We start from the raw sequence: 17827 nt of genomic DNA on the forward strand, positions 1-17827 counted from the left end.
CTTCATTTTATCTAAAAAAAAAAAAAAAAATAGCCACGGTAGATTTAGGAAGTCATTTTAATGACCTTATTAAAAGCTTTACTTGGTAAATAGTGGCCTACAATACATTTTAGTTTTTCTGTAATGAAAATAAATAATAAATAAAAATTCTTCGAAATTTTGTGATGGTATAATAAAAGCAAACATAAGAGGCCTTTTTCACCTCAAAATGATCATCTAAGGCTTTTTACTCATCCCCATATGTATTGAAGGGAAGGTTTGCAGAGCGTCCTCAGACACAAACAGATTTTCCACTAGGAAAAGAAAAACATAAAAAGATATTGATGCTCTTCAAAAGTAAGATAACATTTAAATGCAGATTGTTCACATTGTTGTCCTTTCATATATAGAAAAACATATATATATATTTATATAGGTATGTGTGTGTGTGAGTGTGTGTGTATTTGTTTCCATTAACCAGTAACTCCATTCTTATATTTCCTGCAGAAGCTGTAGAAACTTCAACCCTTCCTTGCTTTCTCAATATTCCTTGGCTTCAAGTGGCTTACAGTACTTTTCATATTCCCCTCAAACCCTGGGAGAGCTTGACAATAGTTTCACCAACTAGAATTTTAAATATCAAATTTGTAAAGATCATGATATTATTTACAGATTATGTATAAAATGTTTCTGAAACATTTCCTTACCTCTAAAATTAGATGAACGCAGTCTAATTTTAAATTATATTTGGTCAAGGGTGCTTTTGTTGCTTGGGATTTTATTTATGATCTAGGATGTGGCCCTGGTTTGAATAAGATGTCTTGCTCATGAAGAACTTGGCCTGATGAAAGGGATAAATCACCTCTTATTCATGATGCTGCATACAGCATGACATAAGCCACCTTGCTGCTTATTCTGGGCACTTCATTATTCCCATTGCTGTCAGACTCCTTGGTAATCCTATTTTAGAAACCTGAACAAACTTGAAGAGTCACAGAGCGCTGAGACACTCCTTCCCTGAAAGGTAGTTGGATAAGCCACCTCTTCTCTCAGACAAATATAAGAAACTTGGCTTATTCATACACTTGGCCATTTTTAACCATTTTTAAACAAGCAAGCCCACCTTCCTCTTGCCAGGTTTTGAGGGTGTATTTTCTCACATGTTTGCTCTGGCCCATTCATCGATGCATTTTCCTTTCTAACAAAATACCATCACCTTGTTTCAGTGTCTTTACCCAGGGCCTAAGTCTTCCATAAGAAATGGCTCCTGGGAAAGGCAAAGGGGTGGTCTGTCTCACACATCATCATGCAGATCTCTTCTATCTGGGAGCTATCTTTGAAATCTTCATTCCAAGAGAATTTTTTTTAAAAAATAGCCAACAGTAACTTTCATTACTATTTTTTACTAAAAGGAAGTCTCCTAGCCTACACGATAAAAACAAGAGAAACAACTCCCTCTCTGCCAAAGACACAGTTAAATGACACCATGAGAGGCAGTGGCCTAGGTGGAAAGATCTCCTGAGTAGGTCACAGGTTGCCTACTAGACTGGGTGACCTTGAGTAAGTATTGAACTACTCTCGGCCTCTGGAAAATGATGATCTATGCAAGGCAACCCCTAAAACTCTATCGGATCTTATACATGAATATAATAGCTTTATAAATATGACAGATGGCACAAGCTTTGATATTTGACTGTCTCTTGTGCACACATATCTGTCCTTATTTCACATATTTATTCCATAACAACTCTTCTATTTTACTTCTTTTCTGATAACTAAACCATGCAGGTAAATCCAATTAGGGGAAGGCTTTCTCTCCAGGCACCAGCAGAGCAACCAGCTGCTGATCATTAGCACCCCTCCACATCTAGATAGTTATACTAAAACTAATTAGAGGGCTTATATCAGATTTTTAACAAAACGATGTTGTCTTTGAGTAACTCCAAAGTGATATGGACAAAATGATAAGTGGCTTTCTTAGACACTGAGTGAAACACTAAACAAATTACAGTATCTATAAGGAAGCCAGCTGTTGGCAGCCACATTCCACCACCACCCTCCACCTCCTCCTGTATATCCTTCCCTGAGAATGAGTTAACTCATTTCAACATATTACTTCTGTCTTCTTGGGCGCCTTCTTCACGAGGCCCTCATGAGTTGTAGAAAAGGTTGGGTCTCCAAGATACCATCTGTCCACAGTGCTATGAATGCTTAGGACACAGCAGACCCTAGCTCCACAGATATTTCTCAGTTCCCAAACTGAATGATTATTGTTGGAGCTATTTGTAGAAAATTCTTATAACTTTGTTCTTCTGTCTCTTCCTTCTGCCCTGTTCATATGGAGCTCTCTTCCATATTCTCTCCTCCTCTGGACTCTGGCTTTTTGAGACAGCCTTCCCCATGCTCTGCCCTGCCCTGCACCAGACAGTGGTTGTTTCAGATCTCTTTCTACCCTTTTCTCCAATATGGGTGGACAATCCTCTATAAAATAAGAAGCTAAACTAGGTAATTAAGAAAAACCCAAACAGCCTACTTACATAGGTAACCATTTAGGGTTGTCTACAAAGATTCTTCCATCCTTGGTTCTTGGAACTTACTGAAGAGTTGAGGCTCCTTACCACTCACATGATGATTTGGTGGAAAGGACAAACTGGGGGCATGCTAACATAGGAAAAAATGAGGCCTCTTGGAAGCTGAAAGGAGTTTATCTGTAATTCATTTTCCTTCATTTTAAAGCATTCCCAGACCAGAATCTATGGACTCTTCCTTACCAGTACATTTAGATAATAACTATAAGCAATGTTTTTTTGAGCACTTACTATGTGCTCAACACTATACGGAGTGCTTTATTTATCCTCACAGTCACCCTTTGAGGAAAGTGCCATTGTTATAGCCATTTCACAGATGGTAAAAATGTGGTTCAGAGAGGGTAAGTAATTTGCCCAAGGTCACATAGTAGCAAATAGCAGAGCTGGGCTCCCAAATTAGGCAACCTGGCCCCATGACCTATGCCCTCAAACTCTGCACTCTCCTGCCTCTGCAATATGGGTTTCAGATGCACAACGATTTGGTTGGACTCATGTGTGTATGGCATGGGGGGTTAAAATGGTATAACTCCATTGAATAGCAAGTAATTAACTGGATTCTCTTTCCCCCCTTTCAAAACAACTGCTTGCCAACGGCACATCTTATTTGTTTAATCTATCGGTTCCTAAAAATCTAAAGTTGGCAGATCTGCTCTTCCAAAATTACCCATCCTGATTTGGGTTGGGAAACAAAGATTTTCATCTGGATTGGGATGGGTACAGGCACTTTAAGAGGGTACCATGTGAATTACAAGAAATATAAAAATAGAGCAAAAGATACTTGCTCTTTTCTTATAGGAAAGAAAACTGAGGCCCAGAGAAATGAGGTGACCTGAGTTTATTAGTGATAGAGCCTAAATGTCCATCAGCTGATTAATGGATAAAGATATTGTTCATATAGACAATGGAATACTAGTTGGCAATGAGAAGGAATGAAATCATGCCATTTGCAGCAATGTGCATGGAACTGGAAGGTATTATGCTGAGTGAAATAAGTCAGTCAGAGGAGGACAGATATCATATGTTTTCACTCCTATGTGGATGTTGAGAAACTTAACAGAGGACCATGGGGAAAGGGAAAAGGAAAAAATAGTTATAAACAGAGAGGAAGGGAGGCAAACTATAAGAGACTCTTAAATACAGAGAACAAGCTGAGGGTTGATAGGGGAGGTGGGGAAGAGGAGAAAATGGGTGATGGGCATTGAAGACGACACTTGTTGGGATGAGCACTGGGTGTTCTAGGTAAGCAATGAACCATGGGAATCTACCCCAAAAACCAGGAGCACAGTTTACACACTGTATGTTAGCCAACTTGACAATAAAATATATTTTCAAAAAATAATAAAACACTTTGAACTTAAAAAAAGAATAAAATTAGAATCACCTATTTTCTCTTTTAAAATTCTTTCTAGAAATGGATGGTGCTTCTTACCTGGTAATATCTAAAAATATGTAAAATATCTACAGTAAATGCGATAGTCCTGTCACTGTCAAAGGACTTATATTTTGATAACATTGTAAATCTTTTCCTTTCTTTCTAGCATCAGTGTCCAAGGGGAAAGAATATGTCAATGAGAACCAGCAACAATAGCTACCATATCTCTTCTGTCACCCGACACTGAGAAAGCAGTTCCTCACCCTCATTTCTAGGACAGAGAGGCCACCGCAAATACTAGAGTAAGGGAACGTGATGAAGAAAGCAGAGCCAGATTCACCACCTGTGAGCTAGCAGTTGTATCATCTAATCCAGTCATATTCATGGTGCATTTCCCTTATAAATGCTCCTAAATCTTCCCAGGCCTTTTAAATTATTCAACCTTCCTGGAGATGTATCAGGAGAAAACGGTATTTAAAAACATATACTCCCTTTGTCCCCAAATCCTTAGTCTCAGATATGTAAATAACCTAATTCAATTATTAGACCTCCCTCCATGCCCTCTTCCCAAAGATAGGCATGAGATCCTTTCCAAATTCTTTGTGGAAAAGAATTGATTCAATAAATTCCATAACTTACTCATTTCCTCAGCTTGGGTGTCCCCGTTGTTCAGCTTGTTTGTGGCGTTCACTTGCTATGTTACTAGATCTGCTCTGCTTCTATCTGACCTTTCAGTTCAACCTCCAGCCCCAGAATTATTGTCATGTACGTGTCGCTATGGCCCATTTCTCGTGAGAGAGAATCTGGCCAATCAGTGAATTGATAGGGCACAGATGATGTGTCCATCACTGGTCCAAGAACCATAGTGGCCAGAAAAGCAGCAAGCCTGTCTTTCTATCACCTAGTCATCATGAGACTCTTAAAAAAATGCTAATAAATTCAGTAAATCTCAACAGAAAGTATTAAGACATCAAACTGAAATGAAGAAAAAGACATGAGTAGTATTATAATGTTCTTAATAATATAGTTCAACCTCTTATGCTGGAATAAGATCAATCCAAATGCATATAAAACCAGATAGTCTATTCAAAGTACAGCATCACTTTATGTAAAAAGAAGCATTATAGAAACTCTCCAGTTTTTACCTCATGGGATTTTACTGTGTTTAAATACAAAAAGGAAGGACAGGAAGCATTTACTCAGTCCAAAGTTCAGAGACAGAAAAGGACCACGTGACTTTTGAGGTACAGAGATAGCAGTTCCATTGTTTCCTGAGGACTGGTATTTCCCAGCTCCCACCTTGAAGGTTATATTCTCTTCCTTTGAGTTCCTTAAGCTATTCCTATAGTCTTTAAAGTATTCCCCTTTTGCTTAAGTCAAGTAGACTTGTGGAGGGTTTTTTTTTCCTTTTAACTAAACTTGAGCAAGCAAATCTACATGATCACCTCTATTCAAAAGTTTCATTTGTTTGTTTAATCATTCTTTCACTAAAATGGTGAAACATGGGAGTCTCAGTTGGAAAGAGACAGAGTTAAATACCTCCATAATTTGAAAGATCTTTATTTAGAATGTTTCCAACCAAAACTACATCTGTGTGTAAAACCCGATTAATTAGCAATATGGTTAGTGTGAGTTCTGCCACCATCACAGATGTCATTTGTTGAACAGGAAATACGTGTGATTTCAGGCTCCAGGTTAAACTAGTTATCATCTGGCAAAGCTGAATCTCCACAGCCAAACCCAGAGAGCTCAGGTTCAGTAAATAGAATCCTAGCTTGATATTTCCAAATCAGAACGTATACTATGCTTTCAACATCAGGCATCATAAATATAAAAACCAAAGATACACACACACACACACACACACACACACACACACACACACACAATTTAATAGTAAGCAGCACCACATAGTGGTGAGACAGGGAACAGCCACATAGCCACTGTGGGAGAGAAGCATCAGCATTTGTCTCCCTTAGAGACAGAGGATTGGTTCTTTGTTATCTTTCCAGAGCCTTAGATGTGATCAATGCCATGTCATTTCTGTGAGAAACCATTTTTGTGATGTTTTCACTTCTTCACCTCTGGACAAAAACAACTGTTGGCTGAATTTCAAACTCACAGATGAAAATGCTAACAATGAAAAAAATAGTCATATTTTGCCATGTGTGTTTGTGTTTATTACAACCAAATGCATTTCAAAAAACAAAGATTGAAAAAATGTTATTGCCCGAGGACTTTCCTTTTATGCATTGGCACAGAGAACCTTTTACTGCTAAATTTAATCGACTGAAAATCAAATTTAATAACTGAAAATTTAACAGAAATGTAACCATTGGCATTATAGTGATCACATTAACTAAATGAAACTAAAATACACCTCTGATATTGTAAGTTTAGCTACAATTTTGCTTATAATTTATTCCACGTATGAAAAGTAGAAAACAGTGATCTGAAAACCATTCCCACCTCTTTCCGTCTAAAGATACTGCTTCTTCTGTTCTTTGAGGTAAAAAGACTATAATTTCTAGAATGTATTCTGTTTGTGTCACAGTGGGATGTTCATCTTTCCTCAACAATGCTTGATCTCTTAATACCTTCACTGACAACCTCAGTGGACAGCCTTCCTAGGCATTGCTCCATAAGTGAAGAGTTTTCAAGAGAACATCAGTAAAACCACTGGTTTCTAAAGAGTCATTTTCTCATTATTTAACTTTTTAAGCCTTCTTGCTATTGAATGAAACATGATTAGCAGTAGAGCTGCAAACTAATCTGTAGTTAAGAAGAATGCACAGGCAGGACCAGCAAAGCTCAGAGAGCATCTTTGAATGGTTAACAGCATAAAAGTAAAGACAGCCCTTAGCATAGCTGAGTGACATACCGAGTGATGCCAGCCCTAGTGTTTTCAATACTTTTCCATTCTTCATATCCCGGAATGAAAGGTCCTGTATGACCCACATTCTCATATTTTCTCTCAATTTTTTTGATGCTCTGGAGCATCAACCGTGGGGAGACAGCCCCTGGGGGCAATTCCTAGAGACTGTAGAGGACTTGTCTGCAAGCACCCCTTTCATAGGCGAACCAACCAATCCAGAACCTTTACTCCCCAAATACCTCCTTAACTGAAATTTCAAATACCAAGCCACCACCCACCCTGCTGCCCCCCCCCGCCCCAGTCACCTCAGGACTAGGCAAAAGACAGTTCAGAACAACCCAAACACCCCAGAGCCTGCTGGGATTATTCAAACTAGCCAATCCTAAACCTGCTTACCTTGCCTCGCTCATTCTCTCCCACGGAAAATAAATAAAAGTTTTCACCCATGCTTTCCCCTTGCCTTCCCTCACCTACTGACAGACCCCAGTGCTTACAGTGTGGAAGAGCAGGGCATGCCCAGCCTCCAGCTTCTAAAGACCTGTGAGTATAAACACTCCTTCCTTCACCGTAGTCCTTTTCAAGTCTACGTGTCTTACCATAAAACAAATTAAAACAACTCTTGGGCACATTTTAAAACAGGTTCCAGATAATGTAGTGCTCTCTCACCTCCATCCTTTCCATTTCCCGATACCTCTCTATTCCCCAAATTAGGTCAAAGTATGTTTTGTCGAACACTGTGTGTAGATTTGAAGCCCAAGAGATGTATAAAGAGAAGATGATTGCTCTCTTTGTTACTCTGTTTGTGGATCTTATTTGTGCCATTGAGAAAGCTCTCCCATAAAACTCAGCCCAAACAGTGATTCTGGAACCATGCTTTCTGGGGCTTTATGACCTAAATTTAATTTCTTACATTGAAATTTGATTATAGCCCTGGTCTCTGTATTAGTTCCAACCATTTTTTTTTTTTTATTGCACTGGCTTTTAACTGATTTTAAGGTGCTAAAAACAAATGCAAACTGATTAAATAACCAAGGCATTAATTTGGTGGTAATCAATAGTCGTCATATTTACGTATTTGCCTCACATGGCCTGATGCATGTGGCATATTGTGACGTCGTATATTTTGACTAAATGATTAACTTCCAGTCTGCCTGAGACATCATTTCACTCTCCTCATACCTTGTGCCCAATTGACTCTGCTGCTCAATTTCTTCTATTGGATTTCTAGGGCCCCAAGGCTCAGCCCATTTTATTTGTGCAACTAAACACTGTTCTTTTAGGGTTACATTTAATTAAACCAGTATTTAAGAGAAATATTTCACTTCCTAGGTCTAAACCATCCTTTGCTAGTATAATTACTTCATAAAAATCACACTGTGGCAAGATAGGGGAAAAACAGATGCTATTATGGAATCACTCTCTGAAAGCTGGAAAACGAAATCATCAGGAAGCAGCTGTCATTTTTTTGCCTTGTTTCTACTTAATAAACTGATACCTCAAATATATCAACAAAATACCATCCACAGTAGATGCCCAAGTCTCCTGCATTTTTATTTTGCTGAGAGAAAACAGCTTCTGAACCATATATGTGTGTAGGTGTGTTGTATGTGTATATGCATGTATGTGTGTATGTGTATTCATGTGCGCATCAATGAGTGTGTGTGGACATGTGTTATGTCGGGGGCACTATCATCAATTAAGCTCCTCCTACACACAAGGCAGTGTGCTTCACCACCACGCATTTGCTCTCTTATTTATTCTTACAATTCTAGTAAATATTATTATTCTTACAATTATAGCCCTGTGCAATGAGTTTTCAACATTAAATATTCTCAGTAATATAAAGATTAATAAGAATGGATGTTTATGTTTTATATGTGGGTAGAGAACTTAACTGCTGAAATGAAAAAAGTTTTAGAAACTCGACTTACTTTATAAGAAAGTTAACATTTCTGTGCCAGGCCCTGAGTTGAGAATTTTATATATATTTTCTCATCTGAGCCTTTCAACAACTAATGAGATGGGGTTTGTTATTCTATTATTATTGTTGAGGAGAATCAGGCTTCCAAGAGGTAAAATGATGTTTTACATTTATGTAACTCTATTCTGTATTTTTTGTCAAGGGATATCCAGATGGTGAAGTAGACAATATTTTAAGATCTTAACTGAGGTTCCTTTTTGTGAATTTTCTTGATTTGCCTGTGGCTTTCCTCTCAGTGGTTTTGTGGGACTCATGGCTTCAGCAGAGTGAGCAGACATAGAATTCCAGACCTCACAGAGAAGCCCTAAGCCACGGCCAACATGGGGCCTGAGCAGTAAAAAGCAATCATCCAGGCCAAGACTTCCCAAGCAACTTTTTTAATACAAATAAAATAATATAAATGAATTATGAGGTATATGAAATAGAAAATCCAAATGTATCAAAAATACAAGCCTTAAGTTTTAATTATTAAATTCAGATTTCTACAAAAGTTTCTGAATATTTACTCTCCATTCCTGTACTGATCTCATTGATAACTAGCCACAGTAATTTAAATAGTTTATATACTAGTATCATGTCCATATAACACCCTTTTTATAGCCCTTGTCCAGGCGATGGGCCTTAGTGTAGCCCCTATTCAGGGTTCTATCCACCTTAGTTTGGGGTGGGGACGAGTCATGGATTCCTGGTCCCTAAGAAGGCAGAAAAGTATTTAAAAGAATGATAGACTAAAGAACCCTGTGATTGGGTCAGGAAGGACAGGGAGCATGGATTATACAACTGGAAGCTAAAGTAGGACAACAACCATCCGTGGAAGATGAAGTGGAGGCAGAAGTCCGTCGCCAAGACCTGATGAGGTGAGTCGCACCTCAGCGAAGGCCTCTGAGGGCAGGAGATCACCACGGACAAGAAACGCACACTTCAAATGCACCACCATTCCCTTAGCTAAGCCTCCATAAGCCCAGATTTCTTTCAAAAAGAAAGGAAGAAGGGGATAAAGAATCTTGAATGGCTGAGTAGTAAGTCTTCCAAAAGACTGAGTTTAAAACCAGAGGTGACTGACTTACCTGGAACTGGCAAGATTCAGTTTTCTATTATTGAAGAGAAAGAGGGTACTGTACAGGAAAACAAATGCAATTCCAGGTATTTTTTAATTATATTTCTGAAACTTGAGTATGCATTTTGTAAAACATCATATCTTTTACATAGAATTACATTTTAACAGCAGACTATCTTCTGATCTAGGAAAGTGAATTTTTTCTAGAATTCACTTACTTATTTTGAGACAGGGAGAAACAGCACGAGTGGAGGAGGGGCAGAGGGAGAGGGAGAGAGGGAAAGAGAGAAGCTCCAGCAGGCTCTGCACTACCAGGGTAGAGCCCAATGAGGGGCTCAAACCCACAAACCAGAGATCATGACCTGAGCCAAGTTGGATGCTTAACTAACTGAGCCACCAAGGCTCCCCTAGAAAAGTGAATTTTTTACAGAAGAATGTCTACTAAGAATCACAAGTCACCAGGAGAGACATTTTTTTTTAAATAGGGAATTTTAATCTTGTAAATCACAGTGTCACAGAGAGTCACCTATCCATATGTCCGACCCTTTTGAGAAGTTCTGCTGTGCCCCACAGAAATCATTGGCAGATCTGTAATACCCACTGTAGGGCTTCACATTTTAGGAGTCATTTAATATTCCGTGTGTATAACTGAGAATTAAGTGTGATACTGTTAAATATCTGAGTGGTAAGTAGTCTGTCTAGATGGGAACGGAAATTGCTCTTTCAGTCAGGTGTTGAACTACGGCATCGGCATGTTGCTGAGACCCTCACTGTCTTGTCTCAGTGTCGCAGCCATGCCCCCCAGCCCTGGTTCCTCACCTACTCTGCGTGGCAATGATAGTGAGTATCCAAACTTCTTAGCCACCAGCTTTCTTTTTTTTTTTTTTTTCAAATAAAACTGAGTACAGAATTTATAAAACAGAGACAAGAGGTAAGGAATGAAAACACACCCACTAGTAACCTCCTTCTCATGTCAGTCCCTGAGGCTAGGCAGAACCCTGGATCTCTGAAGAACAAATTTGGAAACGAGTTCAGGGGCTCCACCTACACAGATGCCTACCTCCTCTCCGGGGAAAATTAAACCAGGGGCTTTACCCAGCTGTGGACTTCCCTCATATTTAAAGTGGTCAGCAGTCAGGAGAGACTTTGGTGGGAAAAGTTTCGGCTGTTTAACAACAGCTGATGAAGAAAATGTCTTAGCTCTGAAGACACGGCCTGTGTGATATTGCAGATTGGGGCTCAACATAAAGCCACTGCTATGTGGCCATATCATTGGACTGGAATGAAAGATGTGGTTGGTTTTATGCATTACGACTTGATAATAAGGCACTGCCTTAAGGCAAAAACTTACAAGTCCTGGGTTCCTGTCTTCACTTGTTGACACTGACTTAGCTAAATGACATCACCAACATGTTTTTAGTCCCGTATTTTCACTGCATATATCCAGATTTACTATTTTCATTTCTTGTGATGACATCTTGTGACAACATCTGAAACAAGTTTTGAAAAGTAATGATATGAATATTTTATGCTGTCTTCCACTTCCCGTACTTTAATCTCCATATTGAGGGTACAGTTTCTTCCATGAATCATCCTCCTAACTTTCTGTTTGGTTGTACAACGACATATGGTAGCTATTATCACAATCAATAGCAAAAATAACTAAAAAATGTTCAATTTTAAACATGACCACTTTCTTAAACTATTGATTTAGAAAGATACTTTTCAGACAACATATTTATACTTTATTTAAAGTCATAAAAATAAGCCATTATTAAATTCATTCTTTGCCTTCTCATTGTTTTAAATATACATTAATTGAACACTTACCTTATATGATGCCCTGTTTTGAGATAACCAAAATGAATGAGCAATGATTGAACTGAGCTATCTACAGTTTAGTAGCATTGTCAGAGATTTAGAAAAGAGTGGAGTGCACACGTCTCTCTTCCTAACAGAACCTTGAGACTCTCAGGCATGCATTTTGGTTGTAATTGACCTCAGCTCTATTCCAAGGACAGCCTCTGATTGGCTTAAGCCATTAAGCATAATCCCATTCTCTTGACCTAGTCCCAGAATGAAAGAAACAGTCTAATTTGATCCAATCAGAGTGAAGCCCTGTTTGGAGCTTTTTACAGGGAGAGGGAAAGGGAAGCTTTCTCTTCCTGAAGACTACAGTGATGGCAGGTATGACAGATTGTATTATCACCATGAGAGAAGCAGCTGGAGGACAAAACCTAGAACAGAGCTGAGAGAACCTAAAGAAACAGAATCAGAGCCATGATCAAACCAATATAGGTTTTTATTGTATGGACAACAGATTATCTGGGCTTTCTGTCACTTTCTACAAAGGCACTCCAACTAAAACAATGTCAGTATCAACCTCAGGGAAGGTGAGAAGTCATTAAAACTATAGTCAGAAGATTCCAGGGGTGCCTGGGTGGCTCAGTAGGTTAAGTGTCTGACTTCGGCTCAGGTCCTGATCTCACAGTTCATGGGTTCGAGCCCCATGTTGGGCTCTATGCTGACAGCTAGCTCAGACCCTGGTGCCTGTCTTCAGATTCTGTATCTCCTGCCTGCTTTGTCTCTCAAAAAAAAAAAAAAAATTTTTTTCTAAAACAATTTTACTCCTTTTGATGACATCTAAAATTGAGCTGATATTTGTCAGCAGTTCTAAGTGATAAATTTTTCTCTAAAAAAGCACAAATATTCCAATATCTTTTCAAAAAGTTGACGTCTGTAAGGAATTAACTTTAGATATCTATGGTGTTCTTAGATACCACCTTATCTTTAGATAAATGTTTTATTAAAGTTCCTCCTTAACTTTTGAAATAGTTAAATATGGTTCTGGAGTTTGAAATCATGTGAATCAACTAGAAACCTTGTGAAAAGAAAACAAATCACTGCATATTTACAGTGATCCTTGTTATTCACCATCGCCCACCATCAACAAGGCCATCCCACCTCTAGCAATCTATGATTTTAAGTATCTGTTAGGCAGCTACTCTGGACTTGACATTGTGTGAAGCTCTGTGAATTTCAAACATTTCAGTGAAATCTGTAGAATACTAAACATCTCAGCCATGACCCATGTGAAGCTTACTAAAAATAACTGGTTGTTTTCTTTAAGTAAAATTAAAAGTTGAGTTTAAGATATAAGTTTGGTTTACTCTGAGTCTATTGGTATGAAAAAAAATCATTAAAAAAAACCCCTCTTTTCTACTTTAAAATATTCACCCATGAAACAATGACTTTATCACTTTCTTTCTTTCTTTTTTTAAGGTGAAAATTTAACTTTATTTACAAATGCTCTCCTATAAACAAAGATGCCATTCTATCACTTTAAACTATTATAACTGATAATTTCCAGAAAATCCATTTACATAATCTTAATCTTCCCGCACATCACTCTCGTAGAGAGAATTGGCCAGAGACATTGTATAAACACTAGGTGGCACTATAGTTTGAAATAACACTCAAATAAAAGAAGCTATTTATGAGAAATGGTAAAACAGAAGAAAACCAAGAGTATAATAAATCCATATTTAAGAAAAGATTAAACACTCAAGTCTTTTAGTGCTTAATAGAGAAAATGAATTAACCTTATGCAATTAATAAATTAAATCAATAAATTAACTTATATAACTTGTCTAATAAAAAAGCTAAGCTTTTTTCTCCAGTTGAAATAAGGCCACTCCTCACTGGAAGGCAGTAACTAATTAAACCAGTCATAATTATTCAAAAATAGTTTTGTTTTTCCAGATGAAGTCTAAATTTAGGCTCCAGCTTATCCACCAAATTTTACAAATATTTTTTTCTCAGAAAACAAAAACAAAATATCTACTGGCATTCCTTAGTGAAAGAATAGGTTGCATAAAAAGTTAAGTGTACAGTTTATTTCTTTCTTCTATTTAGAGCACAGGCACACAGGTAGTTTATATCCAATAAACACAGTAAATCATAACTTTAATGAATTTAGGATATATGCCTGAAGTATCAAGTTACTTTTATATACTGTTAAATACAGATAAATATATAAATTTATATTAAATATAAATATATGTGCAGTATTTTATTGATCATGCATAGTCTCTTAACCAGATAGGGGAGGGGGTTACTGAATGGATGATGAGTACTCAGGGCACTTGTTGGGATGAGCACTGGGTGTTATATATAAGTGATGAATCAATAATTCTACTCCTGAAACCAATATTATACTATATGTTAACTAACTTGAATTTAAATAAAATCCTGAAGTTAAAAAATCCTGGAGGAGCACATAGGAGCTACTGGCCCCCTGAGCGAGTAGTCCATTGGGCTCTACCTTGTCTTAGACCTTGAGCCATCCAGAGATCTTGGTTAGTTTTCAAACTCATGTCTTCTGTCCTTCAGACCAGTCTACTTCTATGATATCAAGCAGTGGAGAACTCCTTCCCAAAGTCAAACAGTAAAGCCTAAGAGTGAAATAAAATTGATTTTTAAAAATATCATCTGAATATTTGATTTCATGGGCCAAAGACTTTGTAGACTTAAAATGTAAGCTTATTTTTGTCCCATTTCAGAGGGGGGGAAAGTGCTCTCTATTTCGATGGGTCAGTTTGTACTTTCTAAATGTTCTCTGCGAGGCTCCATTCTCTCTTATGGAAAATGGTTCTGTCAGGTCACTAGGAAGAGATGTTTTCAAAGTAATTAAGCAGGTTCTGTTAGGGATTTCTCAATAGTGCTTGTCTTTACTCACAAAATATTGCTATTATGGCTGAATAAGCTTAAATGACATCTGCTATCTAAGGCAGGAATATCATTTTCATAACGAAAAGAGGCCAAAATAATTAAGAATGAGATTTATAAAATTTGGACTAATACCATGTTACTTTATTTTATTAATTTAAGAAATGAAAATATTATATCTTTGGAGCCAGAAACTTGAATTATAAACAATGAAAAAGAATATAGGATGTCTAGAGTGGCCAAAAATCAGAAACACATACTGAACCCTCCTATTTTTAAGGAACAATATTAAGGATCATGTAACAAGATTCATAAAAGAAAATCCCAGTCTTTTAAGGAGCTTATAATTTTGGAGAGAAAAATCTATAAGCACTCATAAAGTTAATTAACAATAAAAAATATAAATAACAGTTCAAGACAGAGATAGATACGAAACTAAAGGTAATACCTAAGACTTCTTACACGAATGGTACAAATACAAAAGTGTAAAAGTAGTTCAGAGATGAATATATTTATTAGTTCCGGTATAGACAAAGCTACTGTAGGAGAGTGAGAGTGAGACCTAAAACTTTAGGGGCTCAAACTACACAGACATTTAGAGGAAAGGTGGTCAGGGCAGATATATATCTTGGCTCCACCGGATCATCTGGGAACCTCAAAACCCCCTTCTACTTAGTTGTTTCACTGCCTTTCAGGGTATTGTATTGTATTGGATAGAGTGAGGTTAGCATCCAGGGTAGATAAAATAAGCATCTTAATGCCACCACACAGTCATTTCTCACCTACATAAAGTCTGGAGGGTGACCAGAGTGATAGCAGGGAAGGTAGGACATCTGCTCCATGAAGACATTTAAAGACCTAGGTTGACTGAGGCTCTTCTGTCATTGGCAGCATGGTCCTGGGCATAGATATCCAGTACTGATTGCTTATGAAAATGAAAATGTTCCGGGCGCCTAGGTGGCTCAGTCAGTTGAGCGTCCGACTTCAGCTCAGGTTATGATCTCACAATTCATGGGTTCGCATCGGGCTCTGTGCTGACAGCTGGCTCAGACCCTGGAGACTGCCTTCGGATTCTGTGTCTCCCTCTCTCTCTGACTCTCCCCTGCTCACACTGTCTCTCTCTATCAGAAATAAATAAATCATTATAAAAATCTTTTTAAAAAGAAAATGAGAAGGCTCAAAAGGGTTTTTATCTTATATATTTTTTTAATTTTTTGATTTCTTTGACAATAGAAATCTCTCAAAACCAAAGTAAGCTTCTAACCTATTTATTCTCTTCAGTTCTTGTGGTAGGCAAAATTCTAAGACTGTCCTCCAAATTCTTATCCCTCTGTGTACATGCCTTATTTACTATATATAGTATATAATGCCACCTTGACTTTGGGCACACCTGTGAATATGATGGGACATCACTTCCATGATTCAGGTACCAATCAAATAACTGAGTTAATCAAAAGGGAGAGTATCTGAATGGGCCTAACCTAATCAGGTGAGCCTTTAAAAAGAAGTGGGCCATTCCTGAAGTCAGAGATGCATGTGAGGGAGATTCTGTTGCTGGCTTTGAAGATAGAGGGAGCTATATGTCAAGAACTTGAAAGCATCCTCTAGAAGTGGAAAGCAACTCCCAGATGACATTCAATAAGGAAATGGTGGCCTTAGTTTTATAACCTGAAGAAATTGAACTCTGCCAACAACCAGTAATTTTGGAAATGGACCTTAAATCTCAGATGAGAACACAGTCCCAGTCAGTACTTTAAATTCAGCCATGTGAGACTTGAGCAGAAGATTCAACTATGCTATGACCAGACCTTTAACCTATGGAACAGTGACATGATGTTTTAAGTTGCTAAATTTGTGGTAATTTGTTAGGCAGCAATAGAGAGCTAATATAATTCCAAAGTTGCTAGACATAATTCTCAAGCCCAATTTCTTTCTTTCTTTCTTCCTTATACTCACTCTTTACTCCTCAATTCAAAGTATCTTCCTTGAGGCCACCAGACTTGGGAAAAAGGGCCACAGATGGGATCTTGTTACTTAAAATTTGCTTCTTCTTTTTGAAGCTGTCTTAGTCAGTTCAGGCTGCTGTAACAAAGTACTATAGACTGGGCATCAACAACATAAATTTGTTTTTTCTCACAGTTCGAGAAGGTGGGAATCCCAGATCATGAGATCGTGGTGCCAGTATGGTCAGATTCTAGTGAAAGCTTGCTTCCAGGTTTGCAGCCGGCTATTTTCCATTGTCTCCTCACATGGCAGAGAACAGAGACAGGAAAGAAGCTCTCTTGTGTCTCTTTAAATATAGACATCATTCCCATTCCTGAGCGCTCTGCCTTCATAACCCAGTTACCTCCTTACTTCCAAATACTATTGCACTGGAGATTGATTTGGCATACAAACTAGGGGAATGGAAGGGGAATAGAGAGGATGGGCACAAATATTCAGTCCACAACAGGGGCCTAGAGGCAGTGGGTATTTCCAACCGCTCTAAATCCTAAATTTCTGGACTGACTCTAGTCCCCATCCTTTCTCTTACAAACCAACTAATTCTTATGTTCTTCTCTTTCTCATAAAACTTGCTAAATGAAACCAGGTACAATCACACACACTACTAATATTCTGTTTTCCAACTATGTTTGAAAATCTGAATAAAAAGGATAATTTTCCAAGAAAAACATATATTATAAAGATTTGTCCATAAAAAGGACAACAACTTGTACAAACAAATAGTAGAACAAAATGACAGTTTTGAAAAAAAAATAACCTTGTAAACATTGGCTCAGATAAGGTTTTTTGGTCCAATTTCAATAAAACCCATAGAAGCAATTACTCTCATACTATTTATATAATTCTAGAGTGAAGAGAAAAAAACCCTCATTTTTCAAAGTAAGCTATTATAATTTTGAATCTCAGACCTGACAAAGATAGACTATAGATAGAATTTACACCAATTTCACTTTTGAATAGTATGTACAATCCAAAAAACCTGGCAAAATATATATACATTTTAATGTATATGTAAAAATCCTACCACATTAGCAAAGAATCCTGCAATACAACAAAAGAATAAAATTCCATCACCACAAGAGGGATATTAAAGTATTGTGAGCATTATTCAATATTAGCATTGGTTAGCAAGATGAAAATACATGCCATTATACAAATAGACCAAAAAAGAAAAATCAGATCTTGATAGACTTTTAAAAAGATGTTTTGCAAAATTTAACATTTATTTCCTTTTTTTTTTTTT

The 17827-nt window shown here is 37.5% G+C and overlaps 1 long non-coding RNA gene across 1 annotated transcript; it reads right to left on the bottom strand.

Annotated features, from left to right (window-relative positions):
* Positions 1-232: 232 nt before the first annotated feature.
* Positions 233-15502, bottom strand: LOC120221113. The gene is made up of 4 exons (XR_005525735.1): positions 15363-15502; positions 14177-14306; positions 11204-11342; positions 233-293 (listed from the first exon to the last, which is right to left on the bottom strand). It is a non-coding gene; the product is annotated as an uncharacterized LOC120221113 (long non-coding RNA).
* Between the last annotated feature and the right edge of the window lie 2325 nt (positions 15503-17827).

This window comes from Hyaena hyaena, unplaced genomic scaffold (assembly GCF_003009895.1).
Source record: "Hyaena hyaena isolate Hyena2069 unplaced genomic scaffold, ASM300989v1 scaffold_750, whole genome shotgun sequence".
In the NCBI taxonomy this organism is placed as follows: Eukaryota; Metazoa; Chordata; class Mammalia; order Carnivora; family Hyaenidae; genus Hyaena; species Hyaena hyaena.